The following is a 20719-nucleotide window of genomic DNA, read 5'->3' as shown; positions in this document are numbered from 1 at the left end:
ATGTATGGGGACCCTGATGTAAACAAGACGAAAGTCTTTCTCTGGTCTGCATCCCCTTAACAATTGTGTGTATTGAGCTGTACTGTATTGTACCCATTCTGCAATCTGTTAATAAAGTTTTCAATCAATCAATCAAAACAGCTCAATACATACAATTGTTAAGGGGATGCAGACCAGAGAAAGACGTTTGTCTTGTTTACATCAGGGTCCCCCATTTTCAATTCATCATACTGTGCAGGACAGTGATGCAACAGTAGCAGGACAGTGGATCACAGTGATGTACTGTAGCAGGACAGTGATGTAGCAGGAGTCAGGACATTGGATCACAGTGATGTACTGTAGCAGGACAGTGATGTAGCAGGAGTCAGGACATTGGATCACAGTGATGTGATCATTTTGTGTAGTGTACTGTGTAGGGACTGTCCTGCTCCACTAGGGGCAGGCTTTTCTCATTCACTAGGCTGGGGGCGGGGCTTGCTTTTCAATTCACAGGAGCGATCTTTTCTACCACATTGTACAACAGAACTGCCGAGTCCCGAGGCTGGTAAGTGCTAGTTAAAATGTACAGTAGTGCACAAACTCTACGTTGGCTTTGAGAGTTGTATTATACTGATATAAAAGTTATGCTGTAGGTTGTATGTGGGAGGGGGGCGGGGGGCTGCGTCGCCCACAGTATTTGGTTAACGTTACTGTGGGAAGTTATGCTGTAGGTTGTGTGCGGGGGGGGGGGGGGGGGGGGGGGTACGTCGTCCACGGTCTATTTAACGTTATGTACAGTAGTTGTGTTTGATTGATTGAACACTTTATTAACAGATTGCAGAATGGGTACAGTACAGTACATAGATGTAGCAGTACTGTCTATCTGTATGTCATGTATGTCTGTCCTGATGAATTGAAAATGGGGGACCCTGATGTAAACAAGACGAAAGTCTTTCTCTGGTCTGCATCCCCTTAACAATTGTGTGTATTGAGCTGTACTATATTGTACCCATTCTGCAATCTGTTAATAAAGTTTTCAATCAATCAATCAAAACAGCTCAATACATACAATTGTTAAGGGGATGCAGACCAGAGAAAGACGTTTGTCTTGTTTACATCAGGGTCCCCCATTTTCAATTCATCATAAACAGGGGTGTAAAAAGTACCCAGAAATTATACTTTACTACTACTATTATACTAAGTACACTGTACAACTGTACAAGCAAAACTGTACATTGGAATATTGACGAAACCATACTTGGTAATTTACTGTACATTGGAGGGGGTTGGGTTAGGACATTTACAGGGTCCAGTTTCGAATTGCAGTCTCCCGTAGTTGCTCTTTGAGAGTGGTTTTGAAAGTGGGTAGTGATTCACATTCCTTTACAGGAGGGATCAGCAACCTTTTTGATACAAAGTGCCATTTTAAAATGTTCTTGTTAACCAGTGTGCCATATCAATGTTAAGGTTAATTATGACACCACATCACAATGTAAATCTCCAACAGATCTGTAATTCTATTCCATCCATATAGGCAACGTGCATAGCAATAGTTTTAATAACCATTTTCCTCTCATAAATATATAAGAGAATGCTGCCGTCTTTATGAGATGCTTGCTTGCCATACCTGGACACATTCAGCCTTGTCTGCCTCATCCTTTAAAGTTCTCATGTTTGGTCTCAAAATGGCGTTTAACACTCAATGTTCGGCAAACAACAACAGACTGACCCTTCTCATTGGCTCTGACCATGAAATATCCCTGGTATATCAGTCAACCTACAGTACCATAAATAACAGGCTGTGCAACTGCCAATGGCTGTGAAAGAGGTAACTGCATGGGGAGGTAACTCAACATTTCCAAAAAGGTTCCTCTTACACATTTGCTAGTGTGCCATGTTGGTTTAGATAATGTGTACCAATGGTGGCACTCGTGCCTAAGGTTGCTGACCCCTGCTTTACAGCTTTGGGTAGGGCGTTCCACATCGATGTGGCATAATTGCGAACCGTGTTTAGTCCCTTGTTTGAGCCGAATCTGGGTTTAACATGATTTGTGGAGCTCCCTCTGGTGTTGTGATCGTGGTATTCACTGACCTTTGGGAAGTATTTTGACATGTACATGGGTACCTTAGTCGTATAATGTATCTTGTTGACCAGGCCCATTGCAAGTTGCTGTACTCTGTCGTCTACTCTAAGCCATCCTAGGTTGTCAAAGTGGGCAGGGGTGAGGTGGGTTCTAGGAGTAAGGTCAAGCAGTAGTCTGACCAGTTTGTTTTGAGATCTGCCAGGTTATGACATTTATGCTTCTACCTAAAACTAGGTTATGTGAGTAGCTGGGATTGGTTCAGGTTCTGATATTGCTGTACAGGCCAAGATTTCACTGATCGCTTTAGTACTTAGACACATAGCACTATGTTGTATCCTCTCACCAGGCTCCAATGCAATGGGGCACATTTTCACATGATGTTGCTGTCAATGACGCATTATACAAAATGGTCATCAGTAGTGGCCACAGAAATAAACCCATATTCCATAATGGGACTTGAGTATACTGAATATTTGACCATACCAAATACCAAATATATTGCCAAAAGGAAAGGCCAATTTAAATTAGTATTAGCAACAGTAACAGTGTATTGCACTACTATTACTACTACTGTTAACTGTTAACTGTTACCCGTTATTGCACAAATGTATTGTTACCTGCTACCTGTTATTGCACAATTTTATTGCACACATTTTTTTGTATTGGATTCTATTATATGTTGTACCAATTGCACATCGTTGCGGGCAAGACCACCCGCATTTCATTGTATATCCGTATGCCGTGACAAATAAAACTCTTGACTTGACTTGACTTGATCTCATATAAAAGGCCTTCTAGTAGGCCAGTTGACTAACTCACATAATTAGCATCATATAGCCACAATACTAACTAACAATGCTTTACTTTTTCTCTTTCCTTGGCATGTCTCCCAGGGGGCCCGGAATCACTACTTACTGGTCTGTTTAGTCCTATCTCATTCCTCATCTCTCCTGCTCCATCCCTCATCTGCTGACTGTGGTCATCCTGTCCTGGGTGTGTTTGGTCTCCTGCTCCACTCTTCTTCAGGCTCTGTGATCCTGCACCTTTTTAGGGTGGAGGATATCGGCAGCCATTGGACGTGGTTGGCTGCCTGAATTTAGCTTAAGTCTATTGCTCTTTTTGCCCAACAAAGTAACTGCAATTATTTTGAGGACCAGCACCATGAAAGGACAAGACAATCTGAATGTGTGCACATAACCTCACCATGCTCACTGAGAACACCTGCACAATGAGGATTACAGTTGATCACAAATGATGTGCTTGTTTATGTGTTGTGCTTGTAGTAGTAGTGTTAGCTTGTGTGCTATTTGATTGTTATTATTTACACTGTTTCTAAACAACTCCTAACTGATCAGAAAAAGTTACTGGAATATGTTGTTTCTTTACACATATGTTGGATTATGTAATTGGTTTGTCTTTTTTATTGGTTTGTCATGACAAACCAATTACATAATCCAACATATGTGTAAAGAAACAACATATTCCAGTTAACGGTATATTTTTTTAATGATTCGTTACGGCGAAATCAATACTTCCATTTGTATAAATTGCATTAAGCGGACCTTAGTATTGCTGCCTGGCTGAGGGGCTTGTTGCGGCTCATGTGCATGCGCACGCTCGGCCAATCAGAGCAACGCGGAAGGGCTTGTTGCTTACCGAAAGTATTCACGCGGTTGGGGCTCCTTTTGCACAAATTACTGCATCAATACAGCTAAATATATACTTTTCCACGATATTCTAATTTATTGAGCTGCACCTGTACATCACTGTGCTCAGGAGGCAAAACGATGTCTAACATGCCTGCCATGTATCACAAACAGTACTGTATTTGCAAATCTGGTATGTCATAAATGTATAGATGTAGCAGTACTGTCTATCTGTATGTCATGTATCAAGTTTCAAGTTCAAGTTTCTTTAATAGTTGTCATACAGAAGTACAGAATACTTTTATACAAAATGCTTCTTTCTGTTACGCTCCAGAGACTGCTAGACAAAAGATAAGTGAAATAAAATAGTATAGCATGTAAAAAAAATAGAAGTAAAAATAGAAGTCACGTACGTAGACACAGTGTAAGGGCCATATGAGTGTTTTGATTATGTCGGTAGCTTCTCCGATATATATATATATATTTTGTAATTGTGTTTAGTTTAAGGCACAATTAGGCGCCGGTGTGTAGAATATTAGAATTCATTTTGTCTAGAATAGTGTCTTATTTATGTTTGAACACTAGAGGGCTCACCGCCTCCATTATAGCCAGCTGGAAGTCATGAGATTACTTGAATGTAATTCAAGCATATATACCTTTAGGAGTTGAACATGAAGTAGTATTTTAACTTTGGGTGGAATAAAGTTTTAGAAACATTTGGGATGAATACACCTTTAAAGCTTTTTGTGGGAATACACATACAAAAATAAAAACGAAAGAATGGAAAAACATGCAGAACTGATCGCTAATGCTGTCACGTCCCTGATGAAGATGAACAGGAGCACTTGGATTGGCAAGGTATTGTATTGGAGCGGACCCACGACAGGATGACAGGATGGGTCAAGCGCAGATGACATTTCAATGGCAACCCCCCCAAAGGAATGCGTGTGTGCTGCCCATCTCACATGTGTTACAAATAAAGACTTCATAGTCCCATTTCATTCATTTATTCATTCAAACTATTTGGGGTTATAAGCTTTAAAAGGATTTGGGGAAGACACCATAACACAATTGGGTATTAGAACCTTTAAAACCATTTGGGTGGAATACACCTTTAACTGTCCTGCTACTGTTGCATCACTGTGATGTACTGTCCTGCTAACCATTTGGGTGGAATACACCTTTAACTGTCCTGCGACTGTACACCTACTGTACTGATACTGTACACACTGTACTGATACTGTACACATACTGTACTGCTACTGTACACACCTGCACATTGTGATGGGGCTGTCCTGCTAACCATTTGGGTGGAATACACCTTTAACTGTCCTGCGACTGTACACCTGTACTGCTACTGTACACCTACTGCACTGCTACTGTACTGCTACTGTACACCTACTGATACTGTACACATACTGTACTGATACTGTACACATACTGTACTGCTACTGTACACACCTCCTGCACATTGTGATGGGGCTGTCCTGCTAACCATTTGGGTGGAATACACCTTTAACTGTCCTGCGACTGTACACCTACTGTACTGCTACTGTACACCTACTGCACTGCTACTGTACACCTACTGATACTGTACTGCTACTGTACACCTACTGTACTGCTACTGTACTGCTACTGTACACACCTCCTGCACATTGTGATGGGGCTGTCCTGCTAACCATTTGGGTGGAATACACCTTTAACTGTCCTGCGACTGTACACCTACTGTACTGATACTGTACTGCTACTGTACACCTACTGTACTGCTACTGTACACCTACTGTACTGCTACTGTACACCTACTGTACTGCTACTGTACTGCTACTGTACACACCTCCTGCACATTGTGATGGGGCTGTCCTGCTAACCATGAATGAATGAATGAATGAAAACTTTATTTAACAGATTGCAGAATGGGTACAATACAGTACGGCTCAATACATACAATTGTTAAGGGGATGCAGACCTGAGAAAGACGTTTGTCTTGTTTCCATCAGGGTCCCCCATTTTCAATTCATATAGAATTTGGGTGGAATACACCTTTTTAACTGTCCTGCTACTGTTGCATCACTGTGATCCACTGTACTGCTACTGTATTAAAACCTTTAAAACAATTTGGGTGGAATACACCTTTAAAATCATTTGATTTGGGTTATAACCTTTAACACTATTTGGGTGGAATACACCTTTAACTGTCCTGCAGCCATTTTACCACTGTCCACTGTACTGTACAGTCCTGCTACATCACGGTCCTGCTAACCATTTGGGTGGAATACACCTTTAACTGTCCTGCTACTGTTGCATCACTGTGATCCACTGTACTGCTATTGTATTATAACCTTTAAAACAATTTGGGTGGAATACACCTTTAAATCATTCGATTTGGGTTATAACCTTTAACACTATTTGGGTGGAATACACCTTTAACTGTCCTGCAGCCATTTTACCACTGTCCACTGTACTGTACTGTACAGTCCTGCTACATCACTGTCCTGCTAACCATTTGGGTGGAATACACCTTTAACTGTCCTGCTACTGTTGCATCACTGTGATCCACTGTACTGCTATTGTATTATAACCTTTAAAACAATTTGGGTGGAATACACCTTTAAATCATTCGATTTGGGTTATAACCTTTAACACTATTTGGGTGGAATACACCTTTAACTGTCCTGCAGCCATTTTACCACTGTCCACTGTACTGTACAGTCCTGCTACATCACTGTCCTGCTAACCATTTGGGTGGAATACACCTTTAACTGTCCTGCTACTGTTGCATCACTGTGATCCACTGTACTGCTACTGTATTATAACCTTTAAAACAATTTGGGTGGAATACACCTTTAAATCATTCGATTTGGGTTATAACCTTTAACACTATTTGGGTGGAATACACCTTTAACTGTCCTGCAGCCATTTTACCACTGTCCACTGTACTGTACTGTACAGTCCTGCTACATCACTGTCCTGCTAACCATTTGGGTGGAATACACCTTTAACTGTCCTGCTACATCACTGTGATGTACTGTCCTGCTACATCACTGTAATGTACTGTCCTGCTACATCACTGTCCTGCTACATCACTGTGATGTACTGTCCTGCTACATCACTGTCCTGCTACATCACTGTGATGTACTGTCCTGCTACATCACTGTCCTGCTACATCACTGTCCTGCTACATCACTGTGATGTACTGTCCTGCTACATCACTGTCCTGCTACATCACTGTCCTGCTACATCACTGTGATGTACTGTCCTGCTACATCACTGTCCTGCTACATCACTGTCCTGCTACATCACTGTCCTGCTACATCACTGTGATGTACTGTCCTGCTACATCACTGTGATGTACTGTCCTGCTACATCACTGTGATGTACTGTCCTGCTACATCACTGTGATGTACTGTCCTGCTACATCACTGTCCTGCTACATCACTGTGATGTACTGTCCTGCTACATCACTGTCCTGCTACATCACTGTGATGTACTGTCCTGCTACATCACTGTGATGCTACATCACTGTCCTGCTACATCACTGTCCTGCTACATCACTGTGATGTACTGTCCTGCTACATCACTGTCCTGCTACATCACTGTGATGTACTGTCCTGCTACATCACTGTGATGCTACATCACTGTCCTGCTACATCACTGTCCTGCTACATCACTGTGATGTACTGTCCTGCTACATCACTGTGATGCTACATCACTGTGATGTACTGTCCTGCTACATCACTGTCCTGCTACATCACTGTGATGTACTGTCCTGCTACATCACTGTGATGCTACATCACTGTCCTGCTACATCACTGTCCTGCTACATCACTGTGATGTACTGTCCTGCTACATCACTGTGATGCTACATCACTGTCCTGCTACATCACTGTCCTGCTACATCACTGTGATGTACTGTCCTGCTACATCACTGTGATGCTACATCACTGTCCTGCTACATCACTGTCCTGCTACATCACTGTGATGTACTGTCCTGCTACATCACTGTCCTGCTACATCACTGTGATGTACTGTCCTGCTACATCACTGTGATGCTACATCACTGTCCTGCTACATCACTGTCCTGCTACATCACTGTGATGTACTGTCCTGCTACATCACTGTGATGCTACATCACTGTGATGTACTGTCCTGCTACATCACTGTCCTGCTACATCACTGTGATGTACTGTCCTGCTACATCACTGTGATGCTACATCACTGTCCTGCATCACTGTCCTGCTACATCACTGTGATGTACTGTCCTGCTACATCACTGTGATGCTACATCACTGTCCTGCTACATCACTGTCCTGCTACATCACTGTGATGTACTGTCCTGCTACATCACTGTGATGCTACATCACTGTCCTGCTACATCACTGTCCTGCTACATCACTGTGATGTACTGTCCTGCTACATCACTGTCCTGCTACATCACTGTGATGTACTGTCCTGCTACATCACTGTCCTGCTACATCACTGTCCTGCTACATCACTGTGATGTACTGTCCTGCTACATCACTGTCCTGCTACATCACTGTCCTGCTACATCACTGTGATGTACTGTCCTGCTACATCACTGTCCTGCTACATCACTGTCCTGCTACATCACTGTCCTGCTACATCACTGTGATGTACTGTCCTGCTACATCACTGTGATGTACTGTCCTGCTACATCACTGTGATGTACTGTCCTGCTACATCACTGTGATGTACTGTCCTGCTACATCACTGTCCTGCTACATCACTGTGATGTACTGTCCTGCTACATCACTGTCCTGCTACATCACTGTGATGTACTGTCCTGCTACATCACTGTGATGCTACATCACTGTCCTGCTACATCACTGTCCTGCTACATCACTGTGATGTACTGTCCTGCTACATCACTGTCCTGCTACATCACTGTGATGTACTGTCCTGCTACATCACTGTGATGCTACATCACTGTCCTGCTACATCACTGTCCTGCTACATCACTGTGATGTACTGTCCTGCTACATCACTGTGATGCTACATCACTGTGATGTACTGTCCTGCTACATCACTGTCCTGCTACATCACTGTGATGTACTGTCCTGCTACATCACTGTGATGCTACATCACTGTCCTGCTACATCACTGTCCTGCTACATCACTGTGATGTACTGTCCTGCTACATCACTGTGATGCTACATCACTGTCCTGCTACATCACTGTCCTGCTACATCACTGTGATGTACTGTCCTGCTACATCACTGTGATGCTACATCACTGTCCTGCTACATCACTGTCCTGCTACATCACTGTGATGTACTGTCCTGCTACATCACTGTGATGTACTGTCCTGCTACATCACTGTGATGTACTGTCCTGCTACATCACTGTCCTGCTACATCACTGTGATGTACTGTCCTGCTACATCACTGTCCTGCTACATCACTGTGATGTACTGTCCTGCTACATCACTGTCCTGCTACATCACTGTGATGCTACATCACTGTCCTGCTACATCACTGTCCTGCTACATCACTGTGATCCACTGTCCTGCTACTGTTGCATCACTGTCCTGCACAGTACAGGACACAAAATGATTTAACTGCCTCTCCAGTTAAAGCATCTTTGTATATATCACAGCATATGGTGGTTTTTGTTTTTCTCCATTTTCGCACCGCTGCACGACATTTCCTTTTTTCTTCGTTGACCGTATTATAGTTTAACCAGGGCGAGGCTCTAGTTTTCTTCTTTTTCGTTTTTAATGGGGCGACAGAATTTAATATAGATGACATTGCATCATTGAGATTTTCTACCATTTCATTTAGAGAGCTGTCATGATTGTGTGGTTCATGTAGTCTGATAAGATCAATGAACTTTGATTCAGCTTTGTCGTTTAGGAGCCTCTTTTTAACTATGATTTCTTTTTTTGTTTTAGTAAGGGTTATTTGAGTATCAAAAAATATACAGTGATGGTCGGAGAGAGGTAATTCAGTTATTGAGATATTTGTTATGCTTAGCCCAGTTGTTGTTATAACTAAGTCTAGTGTGAGTTGCATTTGTTATATGCTGTATTAGGTCAAAGCTATCCAGTAGATTTTTTAGTTCTATAGTTTTGGAGTCTGTTTTCTTATTAAAATGGATGTTCAAGTCTCCATTTAGGATCACCTTATCATATCCGGTAACACATAGTGAGATCAGTTCAGAGAGCTCCTGTATAAATATTGGTGAGTGTCTAGGCGGGCGGTATATTGTGACAATAATAGTTGATTCTGTTTTTAGTTCAATGGCAAGATATTCCATTGACATGAACTCGCCTAGTTCTGTGATTCTAAACAAGAGTTTTGAGGAGAAGATTGCTGCAACTCCTCCGCCCCTTTTATTTTGTCTGGGTATTTGAAAAAAGTTATAGTCTGGTGGACAAGCTTCTATCATTATTGATGTAGCTGTGTCATTATTTAGCCATGTCTCTACTAGGCAGATGCAATCTAAGTTATTTTCTTTAATCAGATCATTTACTAAGAATGTTTTATTATTCAGTGATCTGACATTTAGGAAAGCTAATTTTATTTGTTGGACTTCTTTAGAGGAGGTCTGCTTTGGCTTGACCGTGATGGCCCTGAGGTTAATAGCAGGTAAACGTATTGATGGCGTATATTTTTCACCATGCCATTGGCTGGTTATGATTACTTGTATGTTTTGAGAGATGGCATGGCAATTGTGCTATACTGCACCGTACTGACTGCACTGTGCTTTCAGGGACATTTGATCAGACGAGATGGCCTTGTGTGATATGGGGGGGGGACGGGACGCCTTGTGCTGCTGCACTTCGTGGTGAGATTGTGTCCTTCATGACTATCTCTCGTGCTGTTATGAGCTTAATATTCTTGGAGGCCATCAAGGCATGACGCATGTTTGCTGATAGGAGCTTTGAACCTAAGCGATTTGGGAAGAAGCCATTTCTTTGAAAACGTTCTGGGTTATTCCAGAAAACATTGAAGTTGTCAATGAATTTCAGGCCGTGTACAAGACATGCAGCCCCTAACCATGAATTAAAATTTAGGAGTCGACTGAATGCTTCTTGTCCTCTGCGAAAGCATGCAATTGGTCCACTGATGGACACATCAGTGTCTGTGTACACAGACTGATGTTTGTCTAGTGTGTTCATTAAACGTGTGAAATCGTCTTTCAAAGTCTCTGTGCCAGTCTTCTTTCGCAGGATGTCGAACGATCCAGAGTGAATGACAATTTTTGTTATTCCCGGTCTGATTAGTGTTGGAAGTATTTCGGCCAGCTCTTTCACAGATTTATTGTCTAGACAGATATTTTCTGTGTTTGCCATCTCCACATACCTTGTTGTGGAATCTCCAATCAGTATGCAGTCTATTTTCTGTGTGAGGTTAGCATTTTTCTTTCCAACAGTTTTGGGGCCGTTTGTTTTTGGGCTAGGCCTAGTCTGCTGGTTCTTTCCACAGTCCTGTGGCCTTGGTGAAGCCTCGTTAGCCTTCTCAATAGCCGGCATGTTAACGCTGGTCCCGTACCTTCGGCGTTGGCTACCGCGACGTTCTCCTCGGCGCATGATAGTCTCTTCGCTGTTAGCCGTTCGCTCGGTCTGGGTCATGTTTGCTAGCCGTGTCGCTAGTGGCTCTGTTTTCCTCGTCGTCTCATCGTTAGCGTGTGCTTCGCTAGCATTAGCGTGAGCTCCGGCATGCCAGCTGTTTGCTTCGCTAGTGTTAGCGTGAGCTCCGGTATTCTTGCTATTAGCGTCGTTAGCGTGAGCTCCGTTACGCTCGCTGTTTGCTTCGTTAGCGTTGTTAGCCACGCTTCTATGTCTCTTTGCTTTGGGTGTTGATATGCGTGTTTCCGAGAGTAGGCTGAAACTATTTCCTGGCGGTACCGGGGGTGAGGTCCTGGATAGTTTATTTCTCCTTTTATCCTTGACGGTGATCCACTGCTTTGGTCTAGCTCCTTGGTTGTGCCAAGGACCGTCTTTTGGGTGGTGCTGTTCTGTAGCTACTAGCATAGGCCAGTTCTCAATCATGGTATTGTTGGCTATATTTGTAGTAGCTTCATAAATAGAGTCAATGAGTTGCTCATCCTGCTGTATTTGGTACAGGGTAGAAACCCGAGCCTCCAGCTCTACAATCCTCTTACTCATCTCCAAGCAATTAGTACATTCTGTGGGAGAGCCGAGTCCCAGCATCTTCCCTTATTTCCTGTCTTTTCAGGTTAGGCTAAGCTGAAGCTAAGCTAGGTACTTAGCTGGTGGTGGTGGTGGTGATGATGATGATGGTGGTGATGATGGTGGTGGTGGTGGTGGTGATGGTGGTGGTGGTGGTGATGGTGGGTCACTCACTTCACAACCGGGGTCTTTATGAAATACCATACAGGAGAGCTGTCTGTCGCTCTCTCCTAAACGGGGCAGCTTCCGTCGCTCTCCCCTACACGGGGCAGTTCCGTTGCCCTGGAGCTGTGCTATTACCAGTGTTGGGCAAGTTACTTTAAAAAAGTAACTAGTTACAGTTACTAGTTACTTCTTCCAAAAAGTAACTAAATTACTTACTCAGTTACAAATTATAAAAGTAACTAGTTACTTCAGAAAGTAACTATTGCGTTACTTTCAAGATTTTTTTTTACATAAACAACATACACAAATCTAAACTATTTTAATGTTGCTGTGGGACAAAGTGAGACTAGCCTCCAATCAAATGCCATGTAGGCTATGTAGATATTATAATTACTATGTTTATATAGTGGATCATACAAATACAAACAGAATAGATGTTTTGGAACTTTTGATATGTATTGCCCCTCAATAGGCCACAACTGGGCAACATTAAATTATGCTTGTTAAGCACTATACCAAAAATAAATAACAAATATATACTGATTGATTGAACATTTTAATTAACAGATTTCAGAATGGGTACAATACAGTACGGCTCAATACACACAATTGTTAAGGGGATGCAGACCAGAGAAAGAGTTTCGTCTTGTTTACATCAGGGTCCCCCATTTTCAATTCATGACATTTATGACGAAAGTCTTTCTCTGGTCTGCATCCCCTTAACAATTGTATGTATTGAGCTGTACTGTACCCATTCTGCAATCTGTTAATAAACGTTTCAATCAATCAATCAATGACATACACAACATACAGATATAAGAATCTAATCGAATCATCTAAACTAATCTAATCATTACATTTAAGACATGCATGACATACAGAGATATATCTCTGAGCAGCTGAAGCCTGTGCTATTAAACCAGGAAGTGAAGCACTGTTGATAAGGCTGTCAGCACTGCGTCTATACAAATAGTAGCTCTAGTTCTGCAGACGCCTCTCTGATTGGTTGGGCTCCATTTCTGCAGCCCCCTCTTTGATTGGTTGAGCGAAGCCCCTCTCTGATTGGTTTAGCTCGTCATGCGGTAAAATGCGGATGTAATGTTATCATCTCAAGAAGATACAAATAAATATACTACCAGATTCGCGTTTATAACGTCATTTCGCGTGACTTCGCGGTTTATTCATAACGTTATGCACATTTCACAACACAGCCAGCTGTCAGAAACTGTACATTGTAACGTTATATGTTTATTCACGTAACGTTATTTCATGTGACGCGTTCAACTTGTTTACACTCCCCACTTACTGAAACTGTACCATGACGCACTCCCCACTTAACCCAGTTAATGCCTTAACTAGACAGTTAACAATATAACATTTAGATTAATTAACCCAGTTAATGCCTTAACTAGACAGTTAACAATATAACATTTAGATTAACACAGTTAATGCCTAACTAGACAGTTAACAATATAACATTTAGATTAATTAACCCAGTTAATGCCTTAAGAGAGAGAGGCTGGTGGTCAAGTCAAGAGTTTTATTTGTCACAAGTTGTTTATTTGCATACAAGTTTATGGGACAGTTTTCTACACCTGCCTGAACGGTCTGGGGACAAATGATTAAGGTGGGGTTACAATGATATCAAGGATGAATATGAAAAAGGGGATCTGATCTGATGGTACTTGTACTTTATAATGTGTTATATATGTATGTACATGGATTTTATGTCCGGATGGTATATCTATGGAATGGTCACTGTCTCTATCACACTCTCATATGCGCATGTTTAGCCGCATACAAGTATCTAGGATACACATATTCGTATGTGTACATAATAGGTTTACACACACTCATATGCACAAGGCTAAGTTATACATGTCAGGGACACACATACATGCACATACTCACTTATAGGAAATAGGCATACACACACCTACATATACACATAGTTGAGGTATAGGCTCTCACTGACACATATGGGGGATATACATGTATATAGGAGACACACACATACGTAGCTGAGACGCACATATATATACACACCTGAGATATACACTCACATAGGGGGCGGAGGCACACATGGATACGAGACACACACAAGAGATAGGAGTACAGTCACATACCTGGAAGATGCACACACACACATGTGAGGCATGTACACATGCTTACGTGATACACGTACCCACATACATATGTTGGAGACACACATGCATGCATGCTATCATGCACACCTACATGTGTCTGGGACGCTTTCTCTCACATGCAATATGGAGAAGGGTGGCATCCCGATAGAGGATGCAGCACATACCTGCTCGCAGGTAGATCGGTCTACATGCAAAGTATATATATCAGGGATGTATACGCACAATGTATAGTATAGTATTTTTCTTTTTTTCGTAAGTCTTTTTTATTTTCCATGTCAGTTGTTAATGTATTTGTATGAGTCCTTTACATGTTTTGTATGTTCTTACAAAAAAGAAAAAGGCAAATCTTGGAAGTTGCATATGGTGATGTGGAAAGAGATGTTTTGAATATTGGAGAGATTTGTGCAAAAAATATATATAAAAAAAAAAAAAAAACAATGAAATGCGGGTGGTCGTGCCCGCAAAGATGTGCATAATACAATAGTAATAACATATAATAGAATCCAATAGAACGACATTGTGCAATAAAACAAGTAAACAGAGTAGGGCATATCGGTATATGTACATAAGTTATTTACAGAGCATGGTAGGACATGCTAGGTCCTGTGGTAGTGCAATATTAGCTACGGATGAGGCACTGGGTCTTTATGTACATGCTATATTGGTGGTCAATGTCACTTCGGATTGCTACGACACATCTCTACTGCTTGTGACAGGCTGTGGTGCGTTCCAGACTTTACTCCTGTTGGGAAACTATAGCGATGGTCTGTGCTCACCACACTTTTCTTCGGCCTCCCCGCAGCGAGCCGTCGTCGACCCCCGAGCTTCATTTTACGACGGGCAACAGAGGTGGGTTGAGCCGCTATACTTGGCCCAGCACGGTTAGCGACTCGCCTGAGTGCGTGTGCACGTTTTGATGCATGGCTGATACCAGAGCGACCGAAGGTGTGTAGAGCTGACAGCAGCTTGGAGGGATTCCCCTTCAGCTGATTGAAGGTCTTTATCATGGCTGACGCTCCCCCTTGAAGTTCCTCATTGGTCAGCAGCATTTCGTGGAACTCCTCTTTGAACTCCTCCAATTGGGACAGATACCTCTCTCTGGCTAAAACAGCTGAAAAAAGATGGAACAATAGATGATATTGTATTTGAACTGTAGTGTAAACATTTATATAAATTCAAAAATGGTCAGCAAAGGAGATCGAGCCTTTGAGGTGTCAGCACCTAGAGGTACGCCTTGCCAATGGACATCCCACGTGTTGAGCAACCTAATTGTTGTATTTATAAATGCATGTATAAATACATCGACTATTGGCCATGACAATGAACACAATTTTGAAAAAACAAGTCTCCACCTTCAATGCCGTCAGCTCCCATAAATGTGGTCTGGTCGCTCAGCTCTGGAGTGACCTGTGACCCACCGGATACACCCGTCACATGAGGGTTCAGAGGCTCCAGGACCTGTGACCCACTGGATACACCCATCACATGAGGGTTCAGAGGCTCCAGGAAACTGTCATGGATGTAGTCATCTAGGATAGAATATCCAGCTAAAGTCAGCATGTACAGTAATAATTCATTGATTATATTTAGAGTTTGTTTCGTAGCCATGGATTAGACCAAGTCCGGGATCAGATAGTTAACCCAGATAGCAAAAGGTGTTAATTCAATGTTGATTTATGGTCAAAATGCTTGATTTTTGGTTAAGGTCGACGATTGATGGTGAATCACCCATTAACCGATGAAGCAATTGACTAATGTTGAAAACATGTCATTGAATCAATATTGTTTTGTGGTTGCATTTTAATGATTCAAATGCCAAGATCTAATAAATGTTGAATCAACGTATGCTGCTCAACGTATGCTGTCGTCATTGTCTCATCACCCAGACTGCACTGCACTTGTGCTGCCCCGCCTCCCAGAATGCACCTGTGCGGCAGCTTCCTGGCTGCTACCTCATGTCTCTCTGCATCGTTAAGACTGGTGAGTACTGCATGGCAATAATGTCGATTATGTTGTATGTTGTATGTATGCTTTCGATTGCAAACGCCAGCGGAGTAGTGCCGTGTTCGTTTTTACATGGTAGAGAATATTATATTAACCGTTATTCATGTCTGCTAGCTGAAGCTAATTTAGCTAGTAGCGTTAGCAGTTAGCTATGATGAATGTTTCTTGATTTTGGTGTTTAGTGATAGTTGCTGGATGGTACACTCTAACGTTAACGTTATGCCGAGTTCATACTACACTACACGTATGAACTCGACATAGCGTTAACGTTACTCCGTGTCCATGAAGTGTTTAATTAGCAGCAATCTGTTGTTGAAAATTTAACGTTAACGTGGCTAGCTACGTTAGCTACGGAGCTAATAGAGTGTACCATCCAGCAACAACGTTAACGTTATGCCGACTCGCCGAGTTCATACTACACTACACTTATGAACTCGACATAGCGATAACGTTAATCCGTTTCCATGAAGTGTTTAATTAGCAGCAATCTGTTCTGTTGTTGAACATTTAACGTTAACGTGGCTAGCTACGTTAGCTACGGAGCTAATAGAGTGTACCATCCAGCAACACTGAAACTGACTAACGTTAACGTTATGCCGACTCGCCGAGTTCATACTACACTACACGTATGAACTCGACATAGCGTTAACGTTACTCCGTTTCCATGAAGTGTTTAATTAGCAACAATCTGTTCCGTTGTTGAAAATTTAACGTTAAGGTAGGTATCCGATGCACTTCCGGCGTGGACAGGAAAACGTAGTGAAATCGTTGTAGTCATTTTGTAGTCTTATTAACTAAAAGATTTTAACAAAATAAAAAGCAGCAGCACTATTGCATAACTGAGTCATGTTTGCTATGTATTTCTTTCTTTAGGGGAGTAGGACATTTGTTTCACAGTTTTAGCATGATGTTTTATAGATGGCCAGGTTAAACACAGGTTTTTGTTTTTTAAGAGGGGGGGGGGGTTTGATTTGATTGAAGTTTATTTCAAATATGCAACACAACAAACAAATATCAAGTACAGATATAGCCTTAAGCCGTTCAAATAATAATTTATATATTTTTTTTTAAATTGAAATATATTTAAATAATAATCTAAAAGAACCGATAAGAGTATCGATAAAGTACCGAACCGTTAAGCAGTATCGATAAGAGTAGTAGTATTCAAAAAGTATCGATAAAATCCTAACGATACCCATCCCTAATAGTGATATCCACCTGTTGTATATACTGTTATACATTTTATGTAGGCTAACGTCAGTAACGTTTCAAAATGTGGCTTATGATGTATTCTTTAACAGGATACACTGGCACAATCAGTTAGCTTAGCATTGCTGCTACCTTGCTTGCTAAAAAGTCATGGTAAACCAACAACATGGCAGGGTGCAGGCATACAGGCCGGGCCTGTCTCTCTCCCTCCCTCCCTAATGTGTTTGTGCTTAAAACAGTGAATGATGACCGCATGTTCTCAGAGCATTTTCAGAGCACTGTTAAACTGTTAAATGGTCATTTTAAAACTAATATAAGAAATTAATGTATATAGTGGTATATTTATGAGGGAAAAAAAATATTTGCAACCACTTTTAACATTTATACAGGTAGGTTATTGATAACTAATTCTGCTATGAGTGTCATATTACAGTGACATTCATACAGTATCCTTTGATTTCACATAATTTAATTATTATTTCACAATAAAATACTGTAATGAAAATCCTCTGTAATATCACATCAGATTTTGTAATCTCACAATAACATAGCAATATTTCACATTTAATTATTATTTCACAATAATAGTAATCAAAATCGAAAGGTCCATTTGCATATTATTGGTATCTAGGGACATCTATGGACCTCAGGGAATGTATTCACATTGTCAGAAATATTGTGTCTATTACTAGGCTTGCTTAAATTGTGATGAAACAAATTAGAATATGAATTATGATGTTTCTTTGCATCTTTGACAGTGAATAACACCATGCTAATAATGACCAAACATTAAAAACTGCCACTGATCTCGTTCAGTCCCCTCTTGAGGTCATGTGTAAAAATAAAAATCGAAGGAAATTAATAAAGGGAAGATGATTAAACCGAAGGTTCTGTAGATGCAGTACTGAATTCTCCCATCCGGACCAATGCAATTTGAAATATTATTATAGAATATGATGCTTATAAATGACCTTATTATAGCCAATTCGCACATTTATATATATATTATCTTTCAAATGCCTGAGTTCAATTTGGATTTAGTATCACCAGGCATGCATAAGAACAGATAATAATCTACTGTAATCTACTGTACTTTTAAATTTTCCCCACAGTGCAACCGTTTTGAAACTAATTTCAGATCTAATTGTTTCTCCCACTTTGGCCTCCTGACAGACACCGATGCCCTTCAAAAGATCCAAGATGCCCTGGGTCAGAGAGGACGGACCATCCTGCAGTTCTGCCAGAAACTGGACAACCCGGAGATCAGGGAAGTTCTGGCCAGATATGATCCAGAGGCTTCGAAGAACACTCCTTATGGTGTACTTCAAGGAGCCTACGGAGAAACTGCTGCTCGGAGTTGATGTAAGTTTTATTTATTTAAATATTAAAATATTTGAAATGCTAAACGAGTGATTACAAACCCTACAAACACTGTGATAGACCCTCTAAACACTGTGATAGACCCGACAAACACTGTAAACACTGTGATAGATCTATCACAGTGTTTAGAGGGTCTATCACAGTGTTTAGAAGGTCTATCAGTGTTTAGAGGGTCTATCACACCCTCTAAACACTGATATACCCTCTAAACACTGGGACAGACCCTCTAAACACTGTGACAGACCCTCTAAACACTGATAGACCCTCTAAACACTATGATAGATCACAGTGTTTAGAGGGTCTATCAGTGTTTAGAGGGTCTATCACAGTGTTTAGAGGGTCTATCACACCCTCTAAACACTGATAGACCCTCTAAACACTGTGACAGACCCTCTAAACACTGTATCAGACCCTCTAAACACTGTGACAGACCCTCTAAACACTGTGATAGACCCGACAAACACTGTAAACACTGTGATAGATCTATCACAGTGTTTAGAGGGTCTATCACAGTGTTTAGAGGGTCTATCACTGTTTAGAGGGTCTATCACAGTGTTTGTAGGGTCTATCACAGTGTTTGTAGGGTCTATTACAGTGTTTAGAGGGTCTATCACACCCTCTAAACACTGATAGACCCTCTAAACACTGGGACAGACCCTCTAAACACTGTATCAGACCGTCTAAACACTGTGACAGACCCTCTAAACACTGTGATAGACCCTCTAAACACTGATAGACCCTCTAAAGACTGTGATAGACCCTCTAAACACTGATAGACCCTCTAAACACTGTGACAGACCCTCTAAACACTGATAGACCCTCTAAACACTGTGATAGATCCTCTAAACACTGATAGACCCTATAAACACTGTGACAGACCCTCTAAACACTGTGACAGACCCGACAAACACTGTGATAGACCCGACAAAAACTGTGATAGACCCTCTAAACACTGATAGATCTATCACAGTGTTTAGAGAGTCTATCACAGTGTTTAGAGGGTCTATCAGTGTTTAGAGGGTCTATCACAGTGTTTAGAGGGTCTATCACAGTGTTTGTAGGGTCTATCACAGTGTTTGTAGGGTCTATCACAGTGTTTAGAGGGTCTATTACAGTGTTTAGAGGGTCTATCACACCCTCTAAACACTGATAGATCTATCAGTGTTTAGAGGTGTCACAGTGTTTGTCGGGTCTGTCACAGTGTTTAGAGGGTCTGTCACAGTGTTTAGAGGGTCTAGCAGTGTTTAGAGGGTGTGATTGACCCTCTAAACACTGTGATAGATCTAGAAGTGCATGGATACACATTGTATTGCCTAGATGGTGTCAGGCTAGGCGATTGCTTAATTCTCTTTCCTGTCCAGTGTAACTGGATGCTGACTGTAGCTTGTTACTGTAGACCTACAGAGTGAGTAATTGAGTGATTAAAAAAAATCGCACTCGTGTGAAGTGAGGGGTGCTCTTATCATCGTACATCATCTCACCCACCTCTCTTCCTCACTTTTTTATTTTTGTGTCTATCAGCTGCTGCTCGACAGTTTGACCCCAAGCTGACCGACCAGGACTACAGCGAAACTGTCAAGAAGTGGCTTCGTTATGCGCCAGACCGGGAGGGAGGCATCTCAAGGAACCGAAGTGACCCAAACTTAAGTCAAGCGAACCAGAGTCAAACTTAGGGTACCCCAGCACAGCACACACTGTTTCCCTGGTTCATACAGTACAAGGAATTACCCTCATGGACACTGTTCTTCCATGGACGGCATCTACTTGAATGACTTGCTGCTTCAGCCTGTTCTTGGAACCGAAGTGACCCAAACTTAATTGTCAAGCGAACCAGAGTCAAACTTGGGGTACCCCAGCACACTGTTTCCCTGGTTCATACAGTACAAGGAATTACCCTCATGGACACTGTTCTTCCATGGACGGCATCTACTTGAATGACTTGCTGCTTCAGCC

The sequence above is a fragment of the Notolepis coatsorum genome (genome assembly GCF_963971535.1).
Source record: "Notolepis coatsorum genome assembly, chromosome: 5".
Classification (NCBI taxonomy): Eukaryota; Metazoa; Chordata; class Actinopteri; order Aulopiformes; family Paralepididae; genus Notolepis; species Notolepis coatsorum.
Note: the sequence above shows the minus strand (reverse complement) of the source record.